The following is a 15974-nucleotide window of genomic DNA, read 5'->3' as shown; positions in this document are numbered from 1 at the left end:
ACTGGTTTCGGTGTATCACCCCTCATCAGCCAAGCTAGCTTGTCTCCAGTGGCATGGTGAGCACGGGACCCACAACTGGGCATACCTGTCCCACTCAGGGTGACAGCTTCAAAAAGACCAATTGATGGATGAAATGCTAAACAATATCAAACCTTCACCCCCCCCAGTACAGAGCTCTGTGTCTAAATCCATCACTTTTGTGCTCACCATGCCATTCCAGTTTGGACGCAGCCATATGCAAATCAGTAATGGCCCTGCTCTCCATGGGAACCGTCCAGCCTCAACTGCCAGGCCAGGTCCTCTCTGGACCGAAAACAAGCATCTTGGGACAGGTTTTGGGGTATCACCACTCATCAGCCAGGCTAGCTTGACTTCAGTGGCATGGGGGCACGGGACTCACATCTGGGCATACCCACCCCACTCGGGTGACAAATGCAAAAAGAACAATTGCTGGATGAAATGCTGAACAATGTCAAACATTCACCCCCACTACAGAGAACTGAATAAAAATCCATAGTTTTGTTGCTAACCAAGCCATTCATTCCAATTTGGACCCAGCCATACGCACACCAGTCCTGATCCTTCTCCCCATGGGAACAATCCACCCCAAACTGCCAGGCCAGGTCCACCCTGGACCGTAAACAAGCATCCTGGGACCGGTTTCAGGGTATCACCCCTTATCAACCGGGCTCGCTGGAGTCCAGTCAGTCCAGTCCATGCTAGCAAGGAAAATGAGCTCCATGCCCACTTTTTATTGTAAAATATTCATAACTGTGATGCAGTGGGTCCTGTGGGAAAAGTGTTACTGCCCTTGTTTCACTAATGATAGCTGCTGCTTTGCTGTCACCTCTGACCTTTGTTAACAACATGGGATGCAATATCACTCCAACCCTCCCTCCCACCTCTCATCATGCTCTCCATCTCATCTCTCTGATGCCCAAATCAAGGTGTCACCTCTGCTTCATTTTCCCTCCCATGGTCCATTGCTCCAAAGCCCAAAGAAACACTGGCACAGGAAGTGTGCCCTGGCCTCTAATGCAGCTGCAGCAATAATGATATCTACACCTCTGCAAAGGTGGCTGCCTCCCGTACCCACTCACCAGGATCATTACGTCTAGACTTGATGCCCAAAGCAAGATTTCTGCAAAACATAATGACAAAAAAGCACATTTAGCCCCCCTCCCTGCTCCCTTTGCTCAGGCCCTATTCAGTGCACAACAATGGTATCCTGGGCCCTAATGCTAGCAAAGAAATTGTGCCCATGTTCTTTTTTATAGTAAGAATGCCATTACTGGGGTCCAGTGTGTGTGTGGATGGTGGGGGGGCTCCTGTGCTGCAACACAGATGGTAGAGTACAAAAGAAAAAACTTGCCCTCTCGCCAAGTTGCCTGCTACCTGAAAGAAATGTAAATGTGTTCAATGGGTGGAGCCAGTGTATATTTTAATTAATGAGTCGCTCAGCATCATAGTGACAAATATGTATACATTTTGAGAGGTAATCTATGTTTCCATTAAATATGGTGCGCCCTTTTAATGGATATATATAAACATATTTACATTAGATATAGTCTGAATTCTTATCACAAAAATGTATATTTTTAAAGCATTTGTTTTATCTCAAATAGTATTTTGCAGCAGCCTGTTTTATACAGTGTAATGCAATTTAAAAACATTGACATTCACAGTGCTTTCTGTCAAAGAGTGGGACATCGCAGCACCATATACAAGTCACTATTCCTCACTCCACCAAACAGGATATAATTCTGTGACTCTGTGGTCACACAGGAAGCCATGTGCAGTTATTACATTTGGTAACTGATGTTTCATAAGTTTAAGAGTATATTTCCATTTGATTAGTGTTGTGGTGGCCAGGAATCCTCAGGATCGTACGTTGCTCTAAGGGGTCCACCTCTCGACACCCCCACGGTCTGGTCAGATATACACAGATTCCATGGGGTGATCAAGCGGGGGAAGGAAAGGATGGGAACAGCAGGGAGGCAGACCTGTAGAAAGAATAAGACAGAGATCAGTACCTAAAACCCAACCCGCTTTCCTATCCTACCCTTTTTTTTCCTCCCCCCAAGGCTGGGGGAACGTCGCGTACCTGTAAAGGAAAATAACAGTTCTTCTGAAGCAGGTAATCAATGCAGCGTGGGGTAGCACTCAGAACTGCATTAAAGAGAAAGGCACATTAGCTATAGGACATACAATCTTAGAACATGAGAGGCATCTTTGGGAAGGATTAGTGAAGCAGTCTTGACCTACCACTGATCAAAAAATGGGTAGGCATATAACAGGGGAGCGAAGAGCCTTCCGTCTGCTCACTCACTGATCCCCTGCTCAGGAAGACATAATAAACACAAAGATAATTTCCCAGTTGCTCGCTTACACCCACTCAGCAAACGGTAGTGATGGTTTCACTCACATCCACAATACGTCTTGGGAGGTGGTCGCACTCATCCATCTCACATTACTCAAAATAAATGTTGTCCCCTATCGGGGCGTAGGCTTTATCTGTATCGCTACGTTTTTTCACGAATAAGCCTGATTAGGTACAATGTCTCGCTCCTTTGAAACTAGGAACTCAGGGTATTGGCTACCTCTAGGGGAGGGTCTTTTTCCCCCGTTCGACATGCTACGTGCAGATCCTCAGGCTTAATAATCCAACCCCCAGCTCACTCCCAATACGAGTGACAGCTAGGAATTATACAGTAAAACGCTGATCGTGGCGTTTACAAAACAGAAAGCATAGGTCTGACCTGCCACAAAGGAATCCTCCCCTCACGCAGGCGGAAGGTTGCTCCGCACGGAACCACTGTAACAGGTTCCCCGAACGGAGCAACGAAGGGGCGGGGTCCTGCCCTGCCACCCAGTGCTGTTCGCCGTTTCGATGACTTGGGAGAGATTACAACGGCCTTACCGCCTCGTCTGCCTCACAGCACTGCACCGGATCCAGAGTAATCGGCACCCGTGTGGCGTCTCCGGAAGCTCTTGAATGCTTCCTTGATGGTGCGTCACCACGTCTTTCCGTTGTGCCGCAGGGGTGCCTGGGAGGTGTAGTCTTTCTAGTGTCCACAGCGCGTTCTTGCGCGCCGTGGCATTGTTCCCCTCCTATGCGTTGTAACAATTAGTTTAACTTGCATTGATGTGTGTGAGTCTTTATTACAAATATAATTGCATCTTTAAAAATAGAACATAAGTTAGATATTACGCATTGTAAAATATAATGTACAGAGTTGAAGATACTAAAATAAGATGTATTTTCTATTAAAAACCGGATGTCCTTACCTGCATAACCTTAAAGTCCTTTTACAATGGTCATTGTAGTACAGTAATTGCGTGCAGGACCAGTGACTATCGTCTCTCAATGCCCCAAAGAGCATGCTAGGTGACAAATTTAATCAATTTACCACTTTCTAACCTGCAACCTCCACGCTTGAAAACAAAATCGGATACCTTGGTTTCCTCAGGGGAAGAGAAGCATGATTGATTAAGAGCACTTTATCCTCACCATCTCCAAAATACAAAAATGCTGAAGTAAGTCCTGTGAAGTTGTACGCCTACAAAGTTTCTTCTACAAAAAAGAAAAATCCTTGTTGGTTGAGCCTCCCAACAAGTCGTTTTTAAAGACTTGATTTAAACTTCTCTCCAGGAGCAGCTAACATACAGAATATTTTGGTTTGGTAGCAAGTGTTCACACTCCTCAAGGCTGTGCAATGGCTATCTAAAAAGCATTTTCTCTGGACAAAACCTGCTTTAATGTTACAAATTCCGTATTGGTGAGGAACAGTCTGTCCATTCCCGCTGGTCACTGGTCAGATTGCAGCCATGGTCAGATTGCAGCCAAATATCTCCTGGGATACTTAGGTCATGTACAGGAAGCCATCTTCATCCTTGTGATATCCATCTGTTATGTTATGTTGTGTTGTGTTTTTGTGATCCCGATACCCTTCCGACATTGTGAGAAACAAGGACTTTAAGGTTTTGTGGTTCACCGGAAGGTAGACAGCCTGAGTTGTGGATAGCGCCATTCGGCATTGAATAATGGTGATAAATGTCATCATGGTCAGCTCTTTGGGAAGGGTCTTTACCCTTTGATACCTTTCGACGACCACCGGCACTTTAAGCGAAAACTTTTTGTGTATATCAGCCACCTCACCCTTCCGAGTTGCTAAACTCTTCCACTGGATTGGCTTTTCGTTTCTCTGCAAACGCTTCAATCCATTCCCCAGCAGGTTTACACTGTTGCTCGCTGACCATGGCACTCCACCATGCCCTCTAGGCCTTATTACAGTTAATTGATGATATTTCCTCGAGGCTTGTGTGTGTTTTTATATGCAGTTATTCGAAGGGGAGCCAAAAACAATAAAATGCTGAATTTCTTCTTCTTTTAAGCCTCATCTTTGACCCCCCACTTCACGCTCACTTATGAGCCCCAAACCTGCAGAGCAGCGCACGCACGTCACTGTGTGCGCTGCCTGCTGCTACTCCACAGTTTTATTTAGTGTGGTGATGTGGATCACTGCACTGAAATGAGCTAGTCTAACCCCTGATGCGTGGCACTTGGCAGGACTGCTTACCCTGCCCCATGCCACTCAGTAGTACTGTCCTCACACTTTTTTAATGAGCTTTAACTGCTGCATGGAATTGAAAGACTAGAAACATGCCTTTCGCGTTTTCCAAGCTATCTTCATTGACATGTAATTGCAGACACATTTGCGCCACCCTGGGAATGCATCCACGTCCCCCGGGGAGGGGGGGGGGGGGTACAGTTTCGAAGACCTCTGCCTTAGTGTCTCAATGCTGAAAGATACAAGACAGGTAAAAGCTACAGAAAGGCAACTCTTGTTTGACTAACGGGGAGAAGAAAAGGCGCCCTGGGTCCATATCTTGCCCTAGAAACTCATTACTAAGTTTTTGTTATTTACAGTCCCGCCCATTAAAGCAATGTTTTACATTAATTACTTATGAAAATACATCAGTGCTACACATATATACCAATTAAAGCAATGATCCACTGGAACTCCATGGAGTTTTCTAGAGTGAAGTGATCTTCCATTGAATCTGTTCTTGGTCACTTTCGATATACTGTCAGTGATTATGGACCTGTTAGAGCAGGTGTCTTTATCTCAGACTGCCTATACTCATTCAATGTCAAGTTATTTACTTGGGCTGTAACTAAAGCCAGGGCCTCTGGAATTCTGTGGCAATGGAGGACCAAATTATGTGGCAGGAAAGACTCAATTATGCAGCATGAAAAGGCAAACTATTTGGCATAATGGTGCACGTTCTGTGGCAGTATTATTTTGCTATTTTCTTATACTAACACATATTAACACTGGATGTACAGAAGTTTCACATCTTTAGAACCAGTTTGACACCTGAAAAGAGCAATCGGCAACTGAAATGTGTCCATGAACACATTGGAAATGGTCTGCAACGCCGCGGCATAACCTGCGCATATATAAGAATTTGTTTATGTTAGTCTCATAATAATCAATGGCCTAACACTAAGATAAAACTCTGTCCCCATGTGGAACCCCAGTCCCCTAACATTGTCAGCAGCTGTAGCACGACATAGACCTGAAACATCTGCCACCTATCCATTTGTTGCAACCACCCCCCACCCCCCATTTCCTTCCCTGCTTGCACATGGACCCATTGCGCTTTTTGTATCTCCTGGCCACAAAGGAGATTTAGTGATTTCCCACAGTCTCTGTAATTGTACCTGATTGAAACAGGTTCATGTTCAACCCATTTCTTGGATTGCTTTTTGACTCTGTTTAGCCTTTTCCATTTTTCAATGTCTATCATGACAGATCAGCAAAGATAAGTATACATTTAAATCCGAACACTCACTTAACTCATTGAGACATAACTGAAAACTCACATATGACTGATTTCCACCTTATTGTCGTATGGTTGTACATTGACCAGTTTATTGTTACGGCCACTTTACTGACAGTCAGCAAACGTATCCCCACTGTTTGTCAGTGACTTCATACTGTATATTTGTGGGTGTTGTAGACTCTAGGTCTCTGATTAGAGGTTTATATCTTGATAGAAGAAAGGCAAAGGGTTCCTTTTGATCATGTAGAATTGATAACAACTTAGTGAAAGCCTTCACGTTTGTGTATGATATTAAATTGAAATGTGATTGCATTCATGTGGCACTTACTACCCCTGAAGAGGCCTTGAAGTGCTTAAAGCAGGACAGCATGCAGCTTAGTAGCCTAAAGTTAGTGGTTAATGCAGTGGTTACTGGGATTAGTCTTGTGCTTTCAAGGAAATCCTTCCATGCATTTACTCCGCTTTCTTTCTAGTAGATTAAATTAATAGGAGTTAGGTGTGATCTTGAGTGAGAGGTATGCCCGTTAGTACACATTTTTGGTGAGACTGATAGATGAGCTAGAGGTGACTAGGCATTGTTAGGTTGTGGGCGTATGATGCTCAAATAAAGATAGGTTGAAATCTTTGTAATGAGATGTGGACAATTTGCTCAACTACAATAGAGATTACAGCAAATATGCATGTGACTTAGTGTAGGTTGTGCTCAGAGAGGAAGCATGCAGAGAATGGAAAGTCAGGAGAGGATCACTTGAAAGAAAAAGGAAAAGCAACAATCAATGGTTTTACCCATCAATCAGTTTTCCATTCAGGGTTTTAGAAACCTAGGGTAGGAGTTTTGAGATCGCATGGCACCTGAGGCTGCAAAACTGTAGAAAGAACTGTAGTCTCTAGTGCTGGACTTCTCTGTATGTTAACCAAGAATGAGGGTGTATTCCTGATGTGTTCCCACAAATGATATCCAAGGAGCAAAAAGATATACTTTAATTATTGAAATCCACTGGAGTATTGATCTTGGCCATTCTGTGAACTCCACATTCTGAGTCTGCTTTTCACCTGGTTTGAAATCTGAGGTTAACACAGAATCCAAGGTACTATTAAATTACCTTTTCACCCATGAGCTTCCACAAACATCCATGGCATGGTTGACCCTTCTAGATGCTCCTATATTTTGGCTTTGAACCGGTAGGACAGGTAGGACCAGCAATGTTCTGGTCTTTAAAACGTATGCAGAGTTTACATTCTACATGAACTAACAAAAGGCACTTCCACATTAATGGCAAGTAAAGAAGCCGGACAATCAGTTGGGCTAGAGCACAAACTGTATAGTAATGCAAAATCACTCTTGGGAGAAGTAGTCATCATTGTTCTATGCTTGGTCATCTAGGTTAGTTATGTTATGTTCCATATAGGTACCCTAATTTAGGCTCAGGTAGTCACCTAACCCTTCACCTATATTCTCCCTACCATTACAGTACATAACAATTCTTAGTACTGACCTTTTACCTAGTTACAGTAATGTCCAAAGATGACATGGGGTTTTCTCCAAAAAGCTTAAGCCTCATTCATTGTGCATGAGGATTCTTGGAAGTACAGCAGGACAGCAGGCCTACCATCTCCTGCACAATAACTATGTACAAGGTTCATTCCTTCCGTCATCCTAGCCCGTCATGACAAAGCAAGGTATATCCCCAGAGGTACCACTTTGGGTATATATATATGATCTCTCGCTGAGATAGAGAAAGGAGAAAAGAACTTCCATGTCATCACACTGACATGAGACACTGAGGCTCCTGCATGCAGACACTCCAGCTCACAGTGGTCTAACATCCCTTGCGGGGTGCTCATCTCAAGACCAAGGCGGGGTACCACAGTCTATCACTTCATGTAATGGGGTTGACTTTATCCTAGAAGGATTCTTGGCTTTACACCCACATATATACTAGGTATACTTAGGTACATCTAGTTAGGGACGCATCGTGAGAGTGCGCATTTACTACTGTCATGTATTTCATATACTTGCCTATATTCTTGTTTTAGCACGATGGTAGAAATCTACCATCCTTTTGCTTTGTTAGTGCTTATAATCATTTATATATGTTACTGTCTAATAGTAGTTGATGCTGGTTAATAAGTACTTATTGAAAAACGTCCAAACCGTTTATTCTTTGAATCTCTCTGAGACAAAGTGAGAACGAGTGACTGCGCGAAAAGTAGTACACTGTTTCAACGATTCTGAGGGATCAGGGTTGTCATGTTTGATAGTTGCCTAGAACTGTTCTCTCCTTGGTATGAGAAGTTTCTAGTAGCACTGTGAGCTAGCTGGTATACAGACTGGCCAATTCGGTAGGGGTGCCCAGAATCAGTCTGACTCCAATCCTACAGTATATGTTGTCTAAATGTGTAGATTCTATATAGGTTTATAGGAACTACACGACAGTTAGTGGGAAGTGTAGGGTTAAGGAAAAGTACAAATCATAAACAAAGTCAAACTGTTATCCGAAATCACCAGAAGAGACAAGCACTGAATGTTTTTAGTGAACATGTGAGTGTGGCGCATTATGAAGGCATCCTACGGATATAAATGGTGACATTTGTGATCTACATCTCCTTCCATGGTTTAGACGGTCACCTTATCCCTGGCTTCTGGCAGGCAAGTAGAATGTGTTCAGCTCTCCTTACTATAGACTCCAAATTCCTTCTCCCTGGCTGGGCTAAGATGGGCTTTGAAGCCTGCACACTCCTCTGGAGAAGGATCCATGCGCTCCAGTACAGGATGGGATGTGATTCACAAAGGTAATTTAACATCCATCTATAGAAGAGCTCGCTATCTGGGCTACAACTTGGTGGGGAAATACTGGCTTCAAAAAGTTCCCAAGAGATGGTCTGCTCACCTGGAGCTGTGCATGGACAGAGAAGGAGGACTTGCTACTTACTCTGTATTGTTTCTGGGTCCGCTGGGCAAGAGACCTCACAGAATTCTTCCAGCGTCCTAAGAGAAAAATAAGGGTGATCTGCTTTCCCAACTGCCTCTAGGGAGACCCAAATAAGTTCCTACACCATATATCTTATCCCGTGCAGAACAGTAATCCAACTGGTAGAGGTTCACACAAGTGCAACAGACTATCCCCAAGAGACTTTCCACGTTGCTCCTCAGTCTGTCCCTAGACCCTGCAACACCTTCTGTTCTCGCACCTAGATTCATTGTCTCCCTTTTGAGTCTCATCGCTCACTTACTGGTCAGTCATCCTCTGTATGGGTCAACACTTGGTCAATGCCTCATTCCTTCAGTGGGACTTGCCAGGTGTGGCATCTGACCCAGCACTGAGACCAAGTGATGGATGGATTGCTTGATAGATTGGCTCTGGTGACCTCGACTGCGTCTTCCCTACTGCGGAGCATACTTGGAGGCTCTCCTCACAGCTGTCCACTGACCCAGTCACTGCTGGTAAATGGTACAACCTACCTCAAAAGCTCTAGTGGCATTAGATCAGAGTAAATAAAGTTCACTGCACTGTTGTTTAAGGTGTTGCCTCCCCACATTCCCTTCAGTGTGAGCATGAACTTTAGTGTGATTCTCTCAGATTATTCTCAATCATATGTCCACCCCAGGTTTCTTGTTACTTTTTTATTCCATTTTGCTGTGTTGAAAATATGCTTTTATTTGCGTTTTCTGTCCCTGTTCAAAATTTTTCACCAACTTGTTAATATTTTTACTTTTTTTGTATAAGAAAATGTACTTTTTCTGCTGTCTTCTTTCACTTGTGTGATAATTTCAGTGTATTTATTTCTTTTTGCAGCCACATATGTGCCACATCTACATTTTAGTAGAAATGAAAAATATTAGAGTGCGGATCGGTGGCTTAACCTTGTGGATTATTCAATAAATATTGTTCAACTCACAATTATATTAAGAACATATGAAAATGATCGATGATATAAAGTGAGTTACAAAACAAAGCTCGATAAAAAAAAGTAGTTCTGGAGATCTTCTGTTAGGTTTTTGACTAATGGTTTTGGATTAGGCAACGTTTGTAAAAACTGGTTGCCATTTGCAACTAAAGTTTTTCTGGCTATTGTGGAAATGTTGTGAACCAGCTTATGTTCTAATAGGCTGGTTCGCAAAATTCCAATTCTTAGTGGCTCGCAATATGACCTACCCCATTATTATTCACAAGGTGGGCTGTAAATTGTGGGTCAGTCAAATTGGCCACATTCACAGGGATGGCGGCTTGCGAAAGTGTAGACAGACCACAATTTCTGTTATTATGCTTAAATAAAGTAAAACAGTTTTTAAATCAGCCTATTTTTCTGAATGGAATCGAGGCTGCTTTGAACAAAATAAATTATATATATGTTTTTAATTTGTTTATATCAAAATATCATGTCTTATTTATTGCTTAATTTACTTATGAATTGATTGTGTGATTAATGATGTCTTCTGCCCTTTTTATGTATCACATTAATTTTAATCATAGTTATTGTATGCTGTTCTCACTTTGGTGGACTTGATTGTCTAAATAAACAACTATTTAACTTGAACATTAAACTATAGAACTTATTACGAGTATGGTGCTCCTCTGGGCTGCCGTACTTGTGGTGGCAGTCCAACCACCACCACACTGAATGTCTGCCCGCGGTATTCTGAGTGTGGCTCGTGGACTGCCACGAGACCGCCAGCTCCGCCAGGATCAACGATCCTGCTGGGCCGGCGGTCTGAAATCGGCCTTAATATGCTGGTGGTGCCCCGCACAGCTGAACATATTATGAGTTGCCTTTTCGCTGCCCTTTTCATGGCAGTGAACCCACCATGAAAAGGGTGGCTGAGAGGCTACTAAGGGGGCCCTAACATGACCCCCTACTGCTCCTTGGCCTGGGGGTGCATGCAGGGGGGCACATGTTGTGCTCCACTGGAATTGCACCCCAGTTCCTGCACGGTGTGGCATGCATGCAACACCGTTTAGGAACGTGCTGCAGGCACTGTCACAGCGGTGGTCAGCTGTGAAGGCTCTTCTATGAGCCCAACACAGCTGCCACCGTGAAACCGCCGCAACACCCCCTGCCCAACCTGGATTCAACTCTGGATCTGGCGGTGAGATGCACCGTGGCCTCTGTGGTTTTCCTGCAGGCAGTGCCGAAAGACAGTGGTGGCAGTCGCCACACTGCTTTTAAGCAGTGCAACATAAAGTAAACATAAAACAATAACTTTGAGTTATCATCATTTCATGTTTCTGTGCTGCTTTGTGGGTGGGCGGGCTGCTCCACTCTTGGAGCAGGGCAGGGGAGGAGTGGTTTTCCCACTCCTAAGTGCACATGACTGTTTGGCCAGACCTCTCGGGCCGCCCAAAACAGGCATGCGCACGTTTCCTGTTCTCCATGCAGTGTGCATTACAGCCTGAATGGAGAACATGCCCAGGCCCCCATTCCCTGGCTGAGCGTGGAACCAGGGCGCTCAGGCCAATCACAACCCTGCATTGCAGTGTTATTGTTTAGGGGAGCCTGGCTGTGCTTCCTGTTCCTCGAGTTGAGACGAGGAGAGTAGGAGCAGAGACGTGGGGCCCGCCAGCAACGTTTAAGTGCCATGCCAGCCACCACTGCCGAAAGACCGCCAAAGTCGTAATGATGCCCAAAATCTTTTTCAGTTTCGCCTGGAGTTGGCAATGGTCTGCCTAGTCCCCCATGAAACTTTTACAAAAAATTACAAAAGGGAAGGGGTAGTGGTTCAGAAGAGACCCCTTCCCCTTTGCAAATTAGTTGCCACCCCGACTTGAAGGTCGGGCCTGATCAATGGATTGCGACCCAAAATACATTTGCAACCCATTGATACATCTGAATCCGACTTGTAATTTGGAAGGGACCCCCTCAACACAATCCTTCCAACTTGTGATTCAGTATCCAGATGCACTCATTTTAGCAACTGTCTCCTAACATGGGCTTGGTACATAAATGAAAATATTTTTAGCACACAAATTTAGCAAATTGCCTGGTTCACAACTGCTAAAAAGAAATTGAACAATAAATACCCAATTGTTTAAATATTTTACTTTTAATTTCAAATATTAACAGTACAATAAATTAAGAATAACCAAACATATATGCAGCCAACACAAATATTTATTTTATATTATTAAAATACTAAAGTAAACATACTAGGATTTGTTTTATTTAATACTGTACACTAAATTTACAAATATATATTACTATTATTTTAATTTATTTACAAATGTTTAAGAATAACGTTAACAGGAACAAAAAATCAATAATGAAATTATATATTTAAAACAAATAGTACATTAAAGTATTAAATATAAAAAGAATTCTCTAAAAATAACATGAACATTTAGAAACCCAAAAAGATAAACAATAGTACAAATCTTATAAATCGACTCTAACCAACAGTGGGAAAAGTGTTGGGCTTAGAAGGGTTAGATCTTCTGTTCCAACTCCAGTCTAAGCAAAAGTAGATAAAGCGTTGGACATCAGAGGGTTTAGATTTACTATTCCCACTTCAGTCTAAGCAACAGTAGAGAAAGTGTTGAACTTCAGAGTAGTTGAATTAACTATTCCCACTCCACTGTACGCAGCAGGAATGAAAGTTTTGGACTTCAGAGTGGTTAGATTTACTATTCCCACTACAGTTTAAGCAACAGTAGGTAAAGCGTTGGACTTCAGAGGGGTTACAATTACTTTTCCCCTTCCAGTCAAATCAACTGTAGGCAGTGTTTGACTTCAGAGAAGTCTTAGAAACACTATAGATGGATTCTAACTGGAAATGTATGACCTGGAACATCAGGGGACGGGGCAATTTGTTAAAAGGCAGAGTACACTCTTATCTATGCAGCTATGATGTATCAGTGGCCTTCTTACAAGAGACTCATACATGGGGCTTGTGCCTTCCTGCTTTGCGTTGTAAATGGCGTGGGCTGATCTTTTCCACCACGTACTCTAGCTATGCCAGGGGGCAATTATGTGGGTGGCTCCCAGGGTTCCTTTTGAAGCAAAGGAGGTAAAAATTGATCCGGAGGGCCAATATGTTTGTGGCTAGGACACTAGATGTAAGAGAAGTGTGTTTGGTGATCGTGCACGCCCTGACTACTGATGATCCAGCCTTCTCTAGTAACATTCTGAGAGCTGTTTTAGAGCATGCGCTGCCGGCAGTGATCCTGGCCAGGGATTTAAACTGTGTTCTAAACAGAGAGATGGATCGCCACCCCCCTATGATGGCCACCAAACCTGCAATGACAGATGCATTGCAGGAATTAAAAAGGGGTTGGGTCTGCATGATGTTTGGAGACTGCACCACCCCCGGAGTAGATTGTATTCATGATATGTGCATGCCACGGTCACATATAGTCGGATTGACTACTCTTTGATATCTGATGCGGTGCTACAATGGGTGCATAACATCACGTTTTTACTACAATATATCTCAGATATCTCCTCCTTGCTCATCACATTCCATATTCAAGTATAGGTACAGGCACTTCCCCTGTGGAGAATGAGTGTAGAAGCATTGTCGGACCAGGTATTTGGGCATGAGGTGACCAGAGTGCTTGATGGTTACTTTAGGGAAAACTGGGGCAGGGCCTCTACCAGAGCGATGGATTGGGACACAATGAAGGTGGTTTGAGAGGGGAGTGCTTGAAAATAACATATGAGGTCAAACGGCAAATTACCAATATGCTCGATAAATTAGAGAAGCAATTAGGAGATTTGGAGAAGGAATGACAGAGCAACCGCTCAGTTTACAGGCTTGGCAGGAATTTAAGGCAGAACTATTAGACACGTCGGAAAGGCTAGATAAGTTAACACACTCCAACTATAGGAAGTGCCTTTAAAGGGAGAGTGATAAAGCGAGCCGAATGCTTGCTTTGCTTATTCGAGGTGAGAACAGGAGTCTACCAATATCGGGGCTCTAAGATAAGCAGGGTAGATTAGAGTCCTCACAACAAGCAATAGTGGAGGTGTTCACTGAACACCTTTAAGATGTATATAGGGCCCTGACTCTCATGGGCTCCCAAGAGATGCAGTCATATCTAGGGGCGATCCGAATGGAACAGTTATCTGCAGATGACAGGAAGTTTCTGGACGCCCCATAACAAAAGGCGAGATATTGGTGGCTATGAAAGCCCTAAAGATGGCGAAAGCCCCGGGTGGGGACGGCCTGCTGGCCGTGTTTTACCATACCAAACAAGGAAACCTAGCTGAGCAATTGTTAGAGGTCTACCATGAGGCTTATGAGAGAGGGTTGCTCCCAGAGTCTATGAGGGAGGCGATTGTAGTGATGCTGCCACAGCCCGGTAGAGACTGTCTGGCGGTGACCTCTTACCGTCCGTTATCAATGTTAAAGGTTGGCTTGAAAAAATTAAGCAAAGTACTGCCCACAAGATTATTGGCTTATCTGCCTCAATTAATAATAGACGACCAATGTGGGTTCATCCTCAACAGGAATACTCAGTGCAATCTGAGACAGCTGTCACTGGTGCTCCATTCCCCCACTTTACATGAGGAGCAGTATGCTCTAGCGTTGCTGGATATGGAACAAGCTTTCGATTCATTACCGTGGAAATTTATTTGAGAAGTACTACGTAAAGTAGGCATTGGAGACCACTATATGAAATAGGTGCAACTACTATCTAGAGGACCTTCGCCCAGACTGCAAGTGAGTAGGACGGTGTCTCTGAGCTTTGTGTTGAGTCGGTGGACCCGCCAGGGATGCCCCCTATCCCCGCTACTTTTCGCAGTGGCCATGGAGCCTCTCACCTGCTACCTTAGGGTGATGCTACATGGGTGGGGAATACAGACAGTGGACAACATACATGTGGTGTCCCGTTATGCAGACGATGCATTGGTATATCTCCAGAGCCCTGGTCCCTCGGTCCCTATCAAGTTGGAGATCCTGGCAGAATTTGGCGACCATACTGGATTGTGCATCAATCGCTCCGAACCCAAGCTATTTTCTTTGGGGACACTGGTAGGATGGTCTGAGGTGGATCGGCTGCCTCTGGCTCTACCATGTAAGACCAAGAAGGTCAGGTATTTGGGTGTCCGTGTTACAAACGGAGCACAAGACTTTGAGGAGTCAAATATTGGCAGGATAGTGGATACATTAAAATGCAACATTACATTTTGGAACACTGTTAGATTGTCCTTGATGGGTAAAATTGTCTTAGTCAAAATGGTGGTACTCCCTAGGTGTTTTTATCTCTTTCACAGCACCCTGTACAATATACATTGGTGGGTTTTCTCAGACTTGGAGAAATTGATAGTGTAATTACTCTGGGACACTGGGAGGAAATGAGTAAGCTTGGCAACGTTAAAACGCAAGTGGCGGATGGGTGGACTTGAGGTACCGCGCTTAGGGTACTGCTACCTAGCGGCGCAGCACCAGCACGTGGCGCACTGGATGGATGGCAATGACGACTGGGAACGCAGACTGTTGAAGGGCACGTGCGGTGGGTACTCCCTACCAGAGGTACTGATGATGGGGTTGGGCTATATTGAGAAGGGCTCCGTTTGCACCGGATATAAATATTTGGGCACTGCGCCCATTCAGCAATATCGAAAGATCCATGACCCTACATAAATCGTGAGAGAGCAGCTGCGAGATTTTGGGGGACCTACACCCCAAGAAAAAAATGTATTATGCTTGCGGACACCTCGGAAACGCTCCACCTCGGAACAGGACAATATTTTACAATTCGCAAAAATTGCGGCCCCAGCCTGGGAGGTCTGGCCGTCGTTCCCTGATGCGCCATCTGTTTTACGTGCGCTGGAAATCCTACCAGCAATGTCCGGGGGCAGGAGGTTGATTTCTCATATCTGCAGGGCCCTATTGGAGGATGCCTCCAAGAATACAGTCTGTACAGTGTAAATGGGAGGCAAAGCTTGAGATGCCTCTTACTGAGAGAGATTGGAAAAAGATTCACGAGGGGGTCATGACCACTTCCACTAACCCGCGGTTCAAGCTTCTCCAATACAATGTGGCCTATCAGGCATACCTGGTTCCCAGTAGACTGCAAAGTATAAATCTGGAGCGTTGAGCTGAGTGCCCTAGATGTGGAACACAATCTGCTGACTTCCTACATATGTAATGGAACTGCCCAGGCATTAACGGGTTCTGGCAG

At 44.2% G+C, this 15974-nt stretch overlaps 1 pseudogene; it reads right to left on the bottom strand.

The window, feature by feature from the left end:
* Nucleotides 1–3762: 3762 nt before the first annotated feature.
* LOC146812301 (microtubule-associated protein 1 light chain 3 gamma pseudogene) lies at nt 3763–5814 on the bottom strand (annotated as a pseudogene).
* Nucleotides 5815–15974: the final 10160 nt, after the last annotated feature.

This window comes from Triturus cristatus, chromosome 7, assembly GCF_964204655.1.
Source record: "Triturus cristatus chromosome 7, aTriCri1.1, whole genome shotgun sequence".
Lineage (NCBI taxonomy): Eukaryota > Metazoa > Chordata > Amphibia > Caudata > Salamandridae > Triturus > Triturus cristatus.
The sequence above is the reverse complement of the archived record's forward strand: the minus strand, read 5'-3'. Positions and strand labels throughout refer to the sequence as shown.